Raw genomic sequence first — 17943 nt, 5'->3', positions numbered from 1 at the left:
GTTCCGATTTAACATCGCAGCGTTTCGCGCGATCTCGCGTAATTCGACTCCTCTGGAGCGGCCGTGCGGGATGATGTCATTCGATGGCGCGTAGAATGAAATGTAACACAGAAACGCCGAATCTTAAAATTAGGTGGCGAGGAGGATGATGGGTGAATGAAATGGAGAAATAATATAGGTTTAAGATATATAAATATTGTTACAAAAAACGATATAGAATAATACAAATATAAATATAAATATATAAAAATACAATTAAAATATAAAATACAATAGAATATAAAAAAATATAAATATAAATGAATATAGAAATATAAAAATACAATTAAAATATAAAATAAAATAAAATACAATAGATATAAAAAAATATAAATATAAAAGAAAAGAAAATAAAATAGCAAAACAAAAGAAAATACAATTAAATAATAAATATAATATAAAAATAGAATATAAATAGAACATAAAAAAATATAAAATAAAAAAGAAAAAATATAAAAATTCAATATAAAAAGAAAATATAAAATAAATATAAATATAATATAAATGTAATATAAAAAATTATTAATAATTTTATTAACAAAAAGAAAAAAAACTACTGGGGTGGCGGTGAGGGCGACGGGGACATGGCCATTCGCTCTGGGGGTGGCGACGGCGGCTGCGGCTGCGGTTGCCGTAACCGTTGCACGTCGATCCACGGCGGCGACGGTGGCGATGGGGACCGCGGCCGCCTCGGCCACAGGGGCCCCACTCGCCGATACGGCACCCAAGGCTGCCGCAGCCGAGCCGCCATCATCAGGCCAACCACTATCCGCGGCGCGGGAGGGGGGGCGCCACCTCCTCCTCCTCCACCAGCCGTGCTTTCAACATGTAAAATATGTTCTAGAACACACAGACACAAAACGTCGATATAATATTGATACATTAAACATATTAAATATCAAACGCACAAAACAATGCAAAGTATTACATACTTGCAGAGGCGGTGAAGGCGGCGAAGGCGGCGAAGGCGGCGAAGGCGGCGAGCCCCAATCCGGGGACCATGTGAGTGTTGAGGGGGGTGATGGTGGTGTCGAGGGGGGCGACGGTGGTGGCGAGTCCTGGATCATAGAAACCCGTGATATAATATTTACACAAACGTCTGATTTTAATCTCACACGATTTCAAAGGTTAAACGCGATAAATGGTAAAAAAATATTGTTAAGTACATACCTCTGGACTATCTCTGCACTCCGGGGCAATCCTTAGTAATCCCATTTTTTTTTTCAGAAATGAAACTTGTCACAAAAAAAATCGGACTGTCACCGTCACGATTTGAATGCAACTGGTCTCGATGCATCTCCTGGCTCTCGCATGTCAAAACCCCCTCCTACCATGAAATCGAGAAGTGTGTAGCTTTGCAAAGTAGGATGCGTTTGTTCTTCACCATCTTCATCACAGGCCACCTACATTTTCGCTGACCATCCTCCTCCATGTACTTATCTTCTTCTTCGCTGACCGTCCTCTCCTTATTCACACGCATCTTCTTTCCCTTCTTCTTTGACACATCATTCGACTAGATCACACCACTTTCAACGTGAATCGACCGGGTACTGAACGGCTTTCAACGTGTACTGAAGGGGTTTCTAAAGGGTATCGAACGGGTATTGAACGGATTTTGAACGGCTTTCAACGTGAATCGAACGGGTACTGAACGGCTTTCAACGTGTACCGAACGGGTATCAAACTGGTACTGAACGGGTATCGAACGGCTTTGAACGGATATCCAACGGGTATTGAACGGTTTTGAACGGCTTTCAACGTGAATCGAACGGACGTCTATCACACGTGTATGGTACCGCTTTGATCATGAATCGTGCACCTTCTACATAATAATTACAACTATCGTCTTAATCTAGCGTACATGCAGGAGGTTGGAGGTTGAGGAGAGTGAAGAAAAACAGTATGCATTAAAAATTGATTATATTTTATTTGTGTATTTCCCTCTGGCGTTTAGACCACCAGTTGAATATTTTAAATACATTTTGCATGGCACAGTGCTTTGCGTGTCTGCCACATCGCAGAGTATTAACTACATTTAGCTTATTTAAGGATTTGATATCCTCGTAGTCAATGTCCAGCGTCTCGATGATCACGTCCGCTCTCGTATTTTCATCGAGGAAATCCACGAGCCAATCGCGTTTCTGTAGCCCTTTAACGTATACGACATGAGATGTGTCATATTCCTCGTCGATCGCATCGGCTACAGCTTTCATAATTAGCTGTTTAGCCATACTGTACGAAACATCTCCATCTTCCCAACGTAGTCCATAATGTTTTGCCACCAACCATCGGATGCTCGATTTGTCGGATTTTGTAAGAATATATTGCGGCATCGAACTCCCAAAAATATACTGCGAGAGAATTGTTCCCTTTCGTAGGACAGCCACTTCCTTCGCGACAAATCTTCCATCGACGATGAACCCTTGCAGGTCAACGAATGTTGGTACGACCATTATCGATACAATTTAGAGGTCCGTTCGCTTCCAAGACAGACTGGAGAATGCGGTCTTTCTCGTAAAGCATCTCGATATTCACGATGAAATTTTGGTATGATTTTGACACAGGAGAGGGCAGGCAAGTAGCGTGGCAATTTAATTGATTTTGCGCCCCACGTTTGTCAGCGGATTGTATTCAACCACCCGATCGTGCAGAATCAGACAGTAGGCCGTAGTATTTGCTGGCACATTCTCTTTACACTCGAATTCTATGCGCACGTCCACGGTACCATTCTTGATCGACTCATTTTGTCGCGAGCAATCAATCACCACGAGGGGACCAATTTTCAAAAATTCATCCACGGTGAATAATGCATCATTGCTACCATGTCCATAATGCGATTTATGCAATTGCGTATACATATGATACAAGATGGCATGCTTATTCTTGTCAAAGTCCAAATTCAGGTCATCGTATGGGTAAAATTCCGAGATGAGAAAAAGTTTTACATTCGTCACTTTGCCGTCGTTGAACCGAGTAACATCTTCGTTTATCTTATTCTTTCGTTCAGTCTGTAGACCACGAATAATGCATCGCGGCTTCTCCAGCTGCGCAGATGCCTCCACGGCCCAAGAATGCTTGGTCGTGCTCTGTAAGGAAGGATACTCGTACAGATCCCACGATTGAAAACAAATGCACAGGTTTTGTCCACTTTCCAGAGCATGTAACAGCGATAGCTTAGTAACATCGTTTAGCGTAACGTGAGGCATCCGCCATTGCACTTTAAGTAATTCAATTTCTGGCTCCAACATCGGCGATCCTATTAAAGAATTGTTATCGTTGCGCGATCGTATTCAAATCAATTCGTGACGCGCATTAATAATCATGCGTTTGTAGTTCTCACAAAATCCCAACAAATATTTGAGTGGGAGGAAAAAATTGAAATGATTTTTCAATATGGATCCATTGCGTTGTTTCAAGCCCCATCCAGCATTCTCCATATTTTTGGCTTCGCCAGGTGTCAGCGATACATAGTTTTTAAGCGTGCTAGTTATTCCAACGTTTCTGTTACGATCAATCTCCACGCCATTTAGCTCGTATCGAATCTCATCGAATAAGAACGCCATGCAATTATTTCCCAACGTCACCATTAATGCATCGTTTGGCTTATTTATCTTCAGTTTCCCCTCCAGGTAGAGGAAACTTTCACACGGCAATGTGTATAAATCCTGTTGCTGTATAGGTATTCTTATCTCATCGCTGTACCCAAACGTCGTGTTGACGTAAGGGTTGTATGTGTGAGTCTCAAGCTTGACGATGCGATCATCAAACGTCGGCTTCCCTCCAATGTTTGGAATGTCAACCATTTTTTCAACTTAAATGCCTATAATGAATCCCAATGATTTCAAACCTGCAATGTTCGCAGCAGTGAGCCTCTTCTTTTTAGCGTGATCAAAGCTGTTGCAGTTGTTGTTGTAAACAATTTCACTTGGAAAAACGGGTTTCTAGAGTCATTCGATACAAGCATCTCTTTCGTTCGCATCACGCGTATTATCGTCGTCCTCGTCGTCGTACGTGCAGTCTGATGGTAATCTCTTCACCTCGAAAATCAAGCAACCGTTCGTCCTGATCCACAACGCGTATCGTTAGATCCGAAATGACCTGTGCGGTGATTGGAAGGTAAATGATCTGCGCGGGCGTTTCCGATATCTTATATCCTGGTGGGACTCCCGGAGAAAATTCATGTATCGTGTGTACACGTGTCCCATCGTTGTACGCACCAGCGGTCACGCTACATTATACGCGAATAATGTTCACGTTCATGATATTGATCGGATCGTCCGATTCGTGCCACTGTCCCGGTTCTAACACGCGATTCGTGGAAAATCCCAGTAACGATCCAATGTTATTGGGCTTCGTAAAGTCTACGATGAACGAGCAGTACAGCTCGCTTTTCATGGTGTTGTTGTTGGGGCACAACACTATAGGATACATATCGTTGTCACCATCGTCATTGTTGTCATCGCTGCCACCGAGATTTTGAGGATACCGTTCGAGTAATCGCTGCTTCAAATACTTGGCAATGGCGTCTAGTTCGTAGGAACCGTGGGGAATCGTAATGTATTCATGGCTGGTGTCAACGCTGCTGTTGACATCATAGTTTACGGCGAAGTAGAATTTATCGTTGCTCGAGTCGATGTTCGTGTATTGTGTGATAAGTTTCGAAGGTTCTTAGACCAAACTCGTAAACATCGTCGCTCAAATCTATAGGTGGAAAGTTGCTCACCGCGAGGGTGCTACTCTTGCCGGTTAGAGTGAATGTTAACGACATATTCGAAGCTGTACGACTGGACTCGTACTGAATCAAAGTGGTGAGAAGTCAATCCTTAAATTTGCGGACAGTCGTTTGTAGAAAGTGTAGACATAGTTCTCCACAATTGCTCTGATCGTACTCCTGGTAAGACGTTCGATTGTTTTCGATTTTCACAGCATCTTTATCCAGATATTGTGTCTAGGTTAGGTCTGGGTGAGGTCTGGGTTAGGTCTGGGTCAATTCCTTAGGCGGTCGAAGATTCCATTGTACGTGAAGCCGGATCGTGGCGCTCCTTCGCGCGGGCCAGAAGGTCGTACCCGTCACTACTTAGAGATAGCGAGTTTGCGCTCCCATTTCTACGTCGACTCTACATGCTTTTTACACGATCCACCGCAGTGGTGTATTGTGTACTACTTGTTCGATGTATATCATCGATCTGCGAAACGATCGGCAAGACACGATCGCGATATACGTTCGCGAAAAGTATCTCAAATTCATCGATATTCCAGGCTATCATAAATGCTGTTACTGTAGGGTACACCTCAGACTCGTCCGCACTGTCGGAAATCCTGAGGCGCGCAACGAGCCTGGTTTCAAGTATCGTTTTTTCCTTTTCTAACTACCTTTTCTGTCTCTTATGTAAACTCTTCTGGATTCGAGGTTTGCGCGCGGGCAGGAGCGTGGTGCTTTCTGGCGCGCGGGCAGGACTGTGATGCTTTCTTGCTGCGCGCCACGCAAGAGCTTGGATGAAAAATTTGACCTGCATCACAAGCAATCAGAAGACTACCCCCCTTCTTCAAAACATCTTGCATATTACATCTCTTCATCATTTATCTTAGATATAACATCACTTGCATACCTATATGTATTTATTGTCTATCAATATTAATTTTTATATTAAAACAAGCAGTGACATGGTAATTATTGCCGTTGATAGTAAAATTTATGATCGTCACAACAGTGAATGTGTTAACTGCAATTTCATTTGCCATTGCATTGCCGGGAAAACATTTGGACCTTTTTTATAGTACCCTTGTAAAATTTTACAGTCGTTATAACTGAGTCATAAACCATTTCCAGAATTTATAGCACCTTCAGGTCAACCAAATGTAGCTTCCTAAAAACAGAAGTTTCAGTGTACCCTACAGTAACAGCATTTATGATAGCCTGGAATATCGATGAATTTGAGATACTTTTCGCGAACGTATATCGCGATCGTGTCTTGCCGATCGTTTCGCAGATCGATGATATACATCGAACAAGTAGTACACAGTACACCACTGCGGTGGATCGTGTAAAAAGCATGTGGAGTCGACGTAGAAATGGGAGGGCGAACTCGCTATCTCTAAGTAGTGACGGGTACGACCTTCTGGCCCGCGCGAAGGAGCGCCACGATCCGGCTGCACGTACTTTTGCGGGCCGCGCGGCGTGCGGCGCTCCGGCCCGCGCGGCGTGTGGCGCGCCGGCCCGCTCGCCGAACCGCGCGCCGGCCCGCTCGCCGGACCGCGCGCAAGACCGTCCGCGTAAAGAGCCATAATCGGCTTTCATATGCTCGGGGAATCTGTCCCACAACTGATCGATGTGTCTGCTAAACTCTCGCTGTAGAATAACCTTTGGTATATATTTCAACTACTCAGCGGTTAGGTCTCGAATATCACAATTATCCGACAGGATTAGAAGCATTTTGAATAATGAGCTGTTTTGCTTCGGCGCAGACCTATAAATAGGGTGCATCGCCGCTTCGACGTATCAAAATCATTTTTCACAGTTCACAGCGAGGATGCGATTCGTGCAACAACCTGTGACGATAAGCGTGACAAATTTTGATGATAAATCGCAAATGATGTCTTCGAATACGAAGCGCCGACATGGTAGCATGCTACCAAACACTATAAGCTGCCTCATTTGTGGTCCATCAAATTGTGGAAAGACCAACGTGTTGGTCAGCTTGTTGGAAAGTCCTCACGGCGTCCGCTTCGAGAACGTGTACGCGTATTCCAAGTCGTTGCAACAGCCGAAATACAAGTATTTGAAGAATTTATTGACTCCGATAGATGAAATTGGCTATTTTACATTTTCGAATAACAGTGATGTCATCCCGCCGAGTGAATCGCTTCCAAATTCCATTTTTATCTTTGATGACGTAGCATGCGACAAGCAAGATACGATAAGGGAATACTTTGCAATGGGGCGCCACTCGAACGTTGACGGCTTCTATCTCTGTCAAACATATGCAAAGATTCCCAAACATCTTATACGTGACAACGTGAATCTGTTGATTCTGTTTAAGCAGGATGGTACCAACTTGAAACATGTGTGTAGCGAGCGTAACGCTTGGTAAGGGATTCGCGGAAAGAACGCAGACACAACAAACAGTCGCGAAGCGTAATCTTTCCGCATCCTTTAGGGAGACGTTCGAGTAGCGACGTGGAGGGGCCCAGTGTGGCCCAGCAGTTAGTCCAAGCCGAGCTGGCGACAGCAATGTTAGTCCCTACGACGTTCGAATAAATCTATCTAATTATTTTATTCTGTAAACATGATATGATTCTGATCATTTTCCTACAAGCATCCCTACAATGTGTACAACGATCGCGTAAACACTGACATGTCTTACGAGGATTTCTGCGCTTTATGTCGTAATTGTTGGCAACGGGAGTATGGCTTCGCGGTAATATACAAGAACAGCACGATGTCCAATGGACATTATGGAAAGGGATTTAATGAGTTTGCCGTACCGTGAGATGGTCAATCGTCGTCAACACGTCGGTGAGAAAGCAACGTCTGCGGTACAACGATGATTGACATCGATAGTCTGGTGATTAAGGATCGCGAGAGAATAGCGAAGGAAATTGCAAAAACCAGCGAAGCCATTCGCAAGAAACATCAGGCTTTGAAGACTGGCAACATGAAGGAAGATATCGCGTTGGAGAGATACTTCAAACCTATCGTCGAACCCTTGAAACATATTGTGGAAAATACCGCAGAGGCTGATACATCACCACCGACGATCATAGACGCTGTAGGGAATGAAACATTAACGCCTAAAACAAAAATCCAGTCGAACTGGGACACATCGCGCAAGAGAAACAGGAAACCACGCACGTCATCGGAATATTCACTCGTAACCTCCACACCAGTTCAATCGAAGCGAAAACGGCAGAATGTCACATCAAACGAGCCCCCGGTTTCTCCCAAGCCAATAATTACATTTCCCAGCGAGCAATTGCTCTCGACCAACGATGATGATGATGACGTTTTCGAAACTACTCCAGATGAGTCGTTTGTAACATCTATTAGACAGCAACTTCAAACATCCGAGGGACAAGAAACGTTTCACAACCATTTCGGTTCGTTGGGACAAAAATACATCAGCGCAATCCTAAGTGGCGATAGGGGTACAGCATAGGACTATGTGTACGGCGTATACTTTGGCAATAGTGGAACCATGCTTGGGGATAAGGCTTTCGATATAGACAAGAATGATAATATAATCATAGATGGCGTAAAATATAGAGGAACGCCCTTCCTTTACGAACTGATTTTCAAGAGAATTCCCAATGATGTCCTGTATACCGATGCTGATAAACAAAAGTACAAAAGTATACTGCTGGCGACAAACGCCCACAGACGCGATCATGGTGCTAAAAATCCCATATTGAGCAACAAGGGACACAAGTACAAATACGTAATTGCACCGCTACTCCCCCACGCATCAGCTGGTAGGGCAGGGAAAGGTCTAAGGACACCGCAAGCCATGGTGGTAAACGATAACAAGATAGATTACGTACACTGGGACGATCCCAACGAGCTGGTGGATCGATTGCGTTTGCTCGAAGCGTCGCGTCAGGCGAGAAACAACTCTCATGATCCTGAAATTCTATCGATTTATGCGGAACTCCGCGAGGTAGGCCTCATTATACAAATTAAACAACACGCCGACGATGTGCACAGTATGCATCGAGATGCCGATCAACAAATTTGGGGTATCGCTCGAGAAGAGTGGAGCAGCTAGAATGGACTATTAAAAATGGAACGGTCTGCTTCGAAATTACATGCGAGATAACGCTCTTTGTGTGGTCGGTGCCGACTTTGATGCAAAATCACGCAAGGTACGACGCGTAGCTCAACCGGTGTCCGACACAGATGCTGTCAATAAAATATACATGAAAAAGAGTATTAAACTTTTGAGAGAGCAGCAGGAAGAATTAGAGAGGAAGCTGGTCGTGTTTCAGACAGATATGCTGACGTTGCAAAACAGCGTTCAAAAGATATCGCAGGCGTTGAATTCTATCCTGCAGCAGGACAACGAAAATCGAAAAGTTAAAGAAGCTACAACCGCTTTTGCTATGGAGCAGCAACTTGTCCAGAATTTCCTCGGACCGATGGGGGCACACAATGCACGTACATTGGGCAAGTTTGGGCGGGTAAGCAAATTTAAAACCATCTTCGATAAAGGTTATACACCGAATTGGACAACGGAGGTGTTCAAGATAGCCAAAGTGCAGACAAGTAATCCCGCGACGTATCTGCTCGTCGATTCCTGTGGAAAACCCGTTGCCGGAGGATTCTATGAACACGAGCTGCAACGCGTCACCGATCCTGATGTGTATCTAGTGAAAAAAGTGGTGTGCAGGAAGGGGGATAAGGTATACGTGAAGTGGAAGGGGTTTGATAAAAATAAATACATGGTATAATAAAAATAATGTATTGTAAAAATAAATACACGATTTAATAAAAATAATGTATTGTAAAAATAAATACGTGTGTGAACAATTTTATTTTACACACTAATTCCTCTATTTACAATGATGATTTAATACAATAATTTCCATTTACAACGGTATTTTATAATGCCCCCAGGGCAGCGTGTCTGTCGAATCAGGTGCGATATACCGCTTGTCGTCATATAGACTTGGAGCAATTTTCAATTCCGAAATGGTGTACACTTTGTACAATTTCGATTTTATGTATGATTGCCTGCGAGTAATTTTGATCTCTTTGTGTAAACACTGCTCGCAGTCGTCGAAAGTTATTGTTCTGGCTGCGACATTACTCTTGACACCTTTCACCTTTTTCATGTCTTTTTTGCCATCTACGCGGAGTGCATACATTTTCGCTCTAAGACCTATGAATTCCGTCATTATCACGCCGTTATTTTCATCTTTCATCAGTCCCGGAACCTTCTTATTTACAAGCGGCATATCATACACATTATTAGTTGGATAGTCGCTTGTGTTAAACCTATCGATAATGCATTTCATGGTCATGTATATATCATCACATTGAATGTGATAAATCAGACTATTGGTGCCTGTGTACATTACTTTACACTTTTTACCATGGAGGGGAGACTTGTACTCGTGGTGCAATTCGTACAAACAAATTTTTTATATGTCCAAACTGCACATACCCACATATATCGGTTTGTTGAATTTCCCCTCGAGCTTTCGTATTTCAACAGCGATCAAATTTTCTGGAAAACGCTCCTGCTGTGGAAATTTGGTTTCGCGATCATTCTCTCTGCATCATATCGCCCATCCCAGTGTGTCAAAAGTTTTACGTCTACGTGATTTCACACATTTTCCATAGTTTTTCCGAATACCGCGTTATTCATCAATTTGTACAAATTTTTTCAAAATCTTTTGTCGCGCTTGTTCTAAATCGTGTATTGAGTTGGATATAATTGCGGAACCACGGAGATTGAGCGAATTGAAGCACGTGGTGTATCTTTGTAATACGAAGACCGTAACGCGTGCACTGCTGCAGGTTGCGATAATGGATAACGTAACTGGATAATGGATAACGCTGCTTATTGTATACCGTCGCGAGTAACTTGTCCTGTCTGCTGCCAGGTGGTTTGGCACGCGTCGGGCAGAACGGTAGATCAGCATGGGCATCGTGCAGACTTTGCGGATATTCCAGATCTACCTCCAGAATATATCCCGTGGGCGAAACGATAGCGATTGAAGACACGTTAAAATTTGCGACATCTTCGACCCATTGAAAATCAGTATATGGCAGGGGCTGACACCTTGCCCATCCATACAAATTGTTCACGTCAAAGTACATCAAGTACGATGACTTTTCCGATGCATCGTAAGATGGCATGTACTTGTTATTGGCATGTGCGTATCTTCCGGAATATTGACTTAAACCCCCACGTATACCGCATTCGATAAACATGACCATATCGACGTCAGTGAGCAATTCGAATGTAATTTTCGTGTGTTATAGCATGGCATCCCACGTGAAACCAGGTAAAGTATAATAATGCGCTGAATCTAATCCGTAACTCTTGATACAACTTTCGCGAAAATTTTCAAAAATATCTGCCAATAACAAGACATATGTTTTCAAATACAAGTCGCTGTATTCGCCCAAGGTTCTAATCACGAAACGCTGTCAGACAGTCTCGGCGTGCGCGTAATCGCTCTCGGATACAGTCTCACCCGTTAAGGAACTGTAGAATGATTCGCGCGGCGGTAAGCATGGATCTTGCAGCTTGTTTGTGCAATCAAGGTATTCGTACCGAAAGTCACCCTTTCGTGTCAATATATTGAAATCTTCGGCGGATAATGTTTCAAATTGGGATCGTAAAATTTTTAATTGATCTGTGCAAATAAAAGATGCTAATTTGTCGAGACTGGTATTTAGAAATTTGTACGAATCGATGAATCGCAATTTAATACAATTTTGCGAGTCTGAATCAGTCGTGTCTTCGACATTTTTTATGAAAGAAATATACTTTTGATTCGTTATGGGTAATACATAGTAGTAAGGCTAGGCGGGTTCTAGACCAGGTCCTCTGAGGGGAGCGCGGGGGCGGGGGGAAGTGAGGGCGCGCGGGGGCGGGGGGAAGTGAGGGCGCGCGGGGGCGGGGGGAAGTGAGGGCGCGCGGGGGAGCGCGGCGGAGAGAAACATTGGCGCGGGGCCTGCGGGGAGTGGAAGAGCGGTTGCGCGCGCACGAGCCGCGGAGTGGGGGAAGCCGTAATCGTGGAGGGGATCAGTCCGGGCCGAACCGCCGCGGAGGCCTCTCCAGACCTGGCCCACCGTCGGAAATTTTTCAGAGGGAGGCATTGACCCCCGAAAAAATCTCTTTCAGAACTTGGCCCACCCGAAACTTCTTTCAGACCTAACCCAGGATGGGGACTGTCCTAGAAATTTTTTTTCCAAACCAATATGCATCAGAAATTGTTTCGGACGATGTCGGGAAAGATCGGCGTTTCTCGACACCGCGTCTTCGAGGGAAAGAGACGGAGAATTACTTTAAACTTAAAATTCTAGGAGGGAAAAGGACACCACTACATAGGGGATAGAATCGCATGCATTCTAAAGCTAACAGTATTTCAAAGCGTTCCGATTTAACGTCGCTGCGTTTCGCGCGATCTCGCGTAATTCGACTCCTCTGGAGCAGCCGTGCAGGGTGATGTCACTTGGCAGCGCGAAGAACCAAATAGAATTATGCAGCGTCAGCAGAAATCTTTTTTTCTCAACGCAGAGAAATAATAATTATTGAAACGGCGAATCTTAAAAATTAGGCGGTGAGAGGAGGAACACGGGTGAATGAAATGGAGAAATAATATACGTTTAAGATATATATTGTTACAAATCATAAAATTAAAAGAATAATATGAAGGAATAATATAGAATATAAAAAAATAATTAAAATTTATTTGGCTTAATTATCCCACTCGATCACATCATCAGCAAATAGATTAGTTAATGGTAAATCAATAGGAACTTGCACAGGGTCTGTTTGAACTGCAACAACACTAGCCCGAAGCCCCGATACTTTATTCCTATAGGTATCAAATTCAATATTTTCCGCTTTGACGTTTCGCCAAGCCACACTCTTTGGATGATACGCATGATTATTCCGAGATATAGTTATTTGTACATTATCATCGTCATCATCGAAATCGCCTAAAAACGTTTGTTGTTCATATCGATGCATTCAATATTCCTCATCATCCTCGAAGTAGTCGTGTATTGGATTATCGCATTTTTTAAAAACTTTTAAAAAAATGTCGCCATCCTGATTAGCTTCCGCCTCATAAAGTTCTGCACATCGAATTGCTTCGGTTTGAACCGCAACATTTCGACAGGCCACATACATTTTCGGGCTGGATGAATGGATAACTGCCGCAGCAGCGGTGATCGCAGCGGTAGCCGGACGTTTCAAATTCATGGGCAATGACATAATCTGAAACCGAGTTTTCTTATAATTCTCAAAGTTACTAACACAACGATTCACTAAAATACGATAATGGAAACTTACGGTATTAATCGATTGTATTTCCATGCGTTGAACGATTCATAATATCCTTCAAAAGCAATCTTCTTCAAAGCAATTTCACGTAACACAAAAAATGCAAAAAGTGTTTCAAAGAACTGTCAAAGTGACTGCACGTTGACCACGATTTGAAGACAACTGGTCTCGCTGCATCTCCAAGCTGCCACATGTGGGCCCATGCCTAAAGTTGCATAGCTTTGCAAAGTAGGATGCCTTTGTTCTTCGCCATCTTCATCACAGACCACCTGCATTTTCGCTGACCATCCTCACCTTCTATACATATCCGGATTATTCACTAACCATCCTCGGAGTGCACTTATCATGTTCTTTGAATTCTTCTCCCTTCTTCTTTGGACACATCATTCGACTAGGTCACACCACTTTTGATTGCGTATCGAACGTGTATTGGACGTCTATTGAACCACTTTCAACACATAACGTACCACTTTCAACGTCTATCGTACCACTTTCAACGTCTATCGTACCACTTTCAACGTCATTCGTACCACTCTAAACGTGTATCAAACGTGTATTGGACCACTTTCAACGTCTATCGTACCACTCTGAACATGTATCGAACGGCTTTGAACGGATATCCAACGGGTATTGAACGGTTTTGAACGGCTGTCAACGTGTACCGAACGGGTATCGAACGGGTATTGAACGGGTTTTGAACGGCTTTCAACGTGAATCGAACGGGTACTGAACGGCTTTCAACATGTGCCGAACGGGTATCAAACGGGTCCTGAACGGGTATTGAACGGTTTTGAACGGCTTTCAACGTGTACCGAACGGGTATCGAACGGGTATCGAACGGGTATCGAACGGGTTTTGAACGGCGTTCAACGTGAATCGAACGGGTACTGAACGGCTTTCAACGTGAATCGAACGGACGTCTATCAAACGTGTATTGGACCACTTTCAACGTCTATCGTACCACTTTCAACGCCTAACGTACCACTCTGAACGTGTATCGAACGTCTATCGTACCACTTTCAACGTCTATCGTACCACTTTCAACATCTATCGTACCACTTTCAACGCCTAACGTACCACTCTGAACGTGTATCGAACGTCTATCGTACCACTTTCAACGTCTATCGTACTACTTCCGACGCCTAATGTACCACTCTGAACGTCTATCAAACGTCTATCGTACCGCTTTCAACGCATAACGTACCACTCTGAACATCTATCAAACGTCTATCATACGTGTATGGTTACCGCTTTGATCATGAATCGTACTACTTCTACATAATAATTACAACTATCTTCTTAATCTAGCGTACATGCAGGATGCAAAAACAGTTATGTATTAAAAATTGATTATATTTTATTTGTGTATTTCCCTCTGGCGGTTAGACCACCAGTTGAATATTTTTAAATACATTTTGCATGGCACAGTGCTTTGCGTGTCAGCCTCATCGCGAAGTATTAACTACATTTAGCTTATTTAGGGATTTGATATCCTCGTAGTCAATGTCCAGCGTCTCGATGATCACGTCCACTCTCGTATTTTCATCGAGGAAATCCACGAGCCAATCGCAGCAATTCCTATTTCAATTGTTCTGCAAATTATGCCATACTATACTATTCTTTGTTATATTATATTAAACTACTTTGATTTATATTTTATTTATTTACATTCTACTTAACCTTACGAAGGTGACCGGTTTTCAAAACAGTTGACAAACATCATTTGCAATTTAAATTTACGGGACTTAAGAATTCTAATGTAAATAATACACCGTATTTTTAACTGCATTTTATATAAAAGGAATACTTTCCTTGCCATACGACAAGTACTGAAATTTTAAGATGTAAGCAAAGTGGAAACTAATGTAAAATATTTGATGATATTCCAAGAAATAGAAAAAAACGATTTTTATTATTTTCATTAGAATTCTTAAGTTCCGTAAATTTAAATTGCAAATGATGTGTGTCAACTGTTTTGAGAACCTGTCACCTTCTTAAGGTTAAGTAGAATGTAAATAAATAAAATATAAATCAAAGTAGTTTAATATAATATAACAAAGAATAGTATAGTATGGCATAATTTGCAGAGCAATTGAAATAGGAATTGCTGCGATTGGCTCGTGGATTTCCTCGATGAAAATACGAGAGTGGACGTGATTATCGAGACGCTGGACATTGACTACGAGGATATCAAATCCCTAAATAAGCTAAATGTAGTTAATACTCTGCGATGAGGCTGACACGCAAAGCACTGTGCCATGCAAAATGTATTTAAAAATATTCAACTGGTGGTCTAAACGCCAGAGGGAAATACACAAATAAAATATAATCAATTTCTAATGCATAACTGTTTTGCTTCACCCTCCTCAACCACCAACCTCCTGCATGTACACTAGATTAAGAAGATAGTTGTAATTATTATGTAGAAGTAGTACGATTCATGATCAAAGCGGTAACCATACACGTATGATAGACGTTTGATAGATGTTCAGAGTGGTACGTTATGCGTTGAAAGCGGTACGATAGACGTTTGATAGACGTTCAGAGTGGTACATTAGGCGTCGGAAGTAGTACGATAGACGTTGAAAGTGGTACGATAGACGTTCGATACACGTTCAGAGTGGTACGTTAGGCGTTGAAAGTGGTACGATAGATGTTGAAAGTGGTACGATAGACGTTGAAAGTGGTACGATAGACGTTCGATACACGTTCAGAGTGGTACGTTAGGCGTTGAAAGTGGTACGATAGACGTTGAAAGCGGTACGATAGACGTTCGATACACGTTCAGAGTGGTACGTTAGGCGTTGAAAGTGGTACGATAGACGTTGAAAGTGGTCCAATACACGTTTGATAGACGTCCGTTCGATTCACGTTGAAAGCCGTTCAGTACCCGTTCGATTCACGTTGAACGCCGTTCAAAACCCGTTCGATACCCATTCGATACCCGTTCGGTACACGTTAAAAGCCGTTCAAAACCGTTCAATACCCGTTCAGGACCCGTTTGTTACCCGTTCGGCACATGTTGAAAGCCGTTCAGTACCCGTTCGATTCACGTTGAAAGCCGTTCAAAACCCGTTGAATACCCGTTCGATACCCGTTCGGTACACGTTGAAAGCCGTTCAAAACCGTTCAATACCCGTTGGATATCCGTTCAAAGCCGTTCGATACATGTTCAGAGTGGTACGATAGACGTTGAAAGTGGTCCAATACACGTTTGATACACGTTTAGAGTGGTACGAATGACGTTGAAAGTGGTACGATAGACGTTGAAAGTGGTACGTTATGTGTTGAAAGTGGTTCAATAGACGTCCAATACACGTTCGATACGCAATCAAAAGTGGTGTGACCTAGTCGAATGATGTGTCCAAAGAAGAAGGGAGAAGAATTCAAAGAACATGATAAGTGCACTCCGAGGATGGTTGGTGATTAATCCGGATATGTATAGAAGGTGAGGATGGTCAGCGAAAATGCAGGTGGTCTGTGATGAAGATGGCGAAGAACAAAGGCATCCTACTTTGCAAAGCTATGCAACTTTAGGCATGGGCCCACATGTGGCAGCTTGGAGATGCAGCGAGACCAGTTGTCTTCAAATCGTGGTCAACGTGCAGTCACTTTGACAGTTCTTTGAAACACTTTTTGCATTTTTTGTGTTACGTGAAATTGCTTTGAAGAAGATTGCTTTTGAAGGATATTATGAATCGTTCAACGCATGGAAATACAATCGATTAATACCGTAAGTTTCCATTATCGTATTTTAGTGAATCGTTGTGTTAGTAACTTTGGGAATTATAAGAAAACTCGGTTTCAAATTATGTCATTGCCCATGAATTTGAAACGTCCGGCTACCGCTGCGATCACCGCTGCTGCGGCAGTTATCCATTCATCCAGCCCGAAAATGTATGTGGCCTGTCGAAATGTTGCGGTTCAAACCGAAGCAATTCGATGTGCAGAACTTTATGAGGCGGAAGCTAATCAGGATGGCGACATTTTTTTAAAAGTTTTTAAAAAATGCGATAATCCAATACACGACTACTTCGAGGATGATGAGGAATATTGAATGCATCGATATGAACAACAAACGTTTTTAGGCGATTTCGATGATGACGATGATAATGTACAAATAACTATATCTCGGAATAATCATGCGTATCATCCAAAGAGTGTGGCTTGGCGAAACGTCAAAGCGGAAAATATTGAATTTGATACCTATAGGAATAAAGTATCGGGGCTTCAGGCTAGTGTTGTGGCAGTTCAAACAGACCCTGTGCAAGTTCCTATTGATTTACCATTAACTAATCTATTTGCTGATGATGTGATCGAGTGGGATAATTAAGCCAAATAAATTTTAATTATTTTTTTATATTCTATATTATTCCTTCATATTATTCTTTTAATTTTATGATTTGTAACAATATATATCTTAAACGTATATTATTTCTCCATTTCATTCACCCGTGTTCCTCCTCTCACCGCCTAATTTTTAAGATTCGCCGTTTCAATAATTATTATTTCTCTGCGTTGAGAAAAAAAGATTTCTGCTGACGCTGCATAATTCTATTTGGTTCTTCGCGCTGCCAAGTGACATCACCCTGCACGGCTGCTCCAGAGGAGTCGAATTACGCGAGATCGCGCGAAACGCAGCGACGTTAAATCGGAACGCTTTGAAATACTGTTAGCTTTAGAATGCATGCGATTCTATCCCCTATGTAGTGGTGTCCTTTTCCCTCCTAGAATTTTAAGTTTAAAGTAATTCTCCGTCTCTTTCCCTCGAAGACGCGGTGTCGAGAAACGCCGATCTTTCCCGACATCGTCCGAAACAATTTCTGATGCATATTGGTTTGGAAACAAAATTTCTAGGACAGTCCCCACCCTGGGTTAGGTCTGA

At 42.6% G+C, this 17943-nt stretch overlaps 1 protein-coding gene and 1 pseudogene across 6 annotated transcripts in view; both read right to left on the bottom strand.

Annotated features, from left to right (window-relative positions):
• LOC143372209 (uncharacterized) overlaps nt 1–17943 on the bottom strand; it is a 568382-nt gene that overhangs the window by 327600 nt on the left and 222839 nt on the right. The window lies entirely within an intron of this gene.
• On the bottom strand, nt 9622–10376 carry LOC143372159 (uncharacterized; annotated as a pseudogene).

The sequence above is a fragment of the Andrena cerasifolii genome, chromosome 8 (genome assembly GCF_050908995.1).
Source record: "Andrena cerasifolii isolate SP2316 chromosome 8, iyAndCera1_principal, whole genome shotgun sequence".
In the NCBI taxonomy this organism is placed as follows: Eukaryota; Metazoa; Arthropoda; class Insecta; order Hymenoptera; family Andrenidae; genus Andrena; species Andrena cerasifolii.
This window is presented reverse-complemented; position numbering and strand designations above follow the sequence as displayed.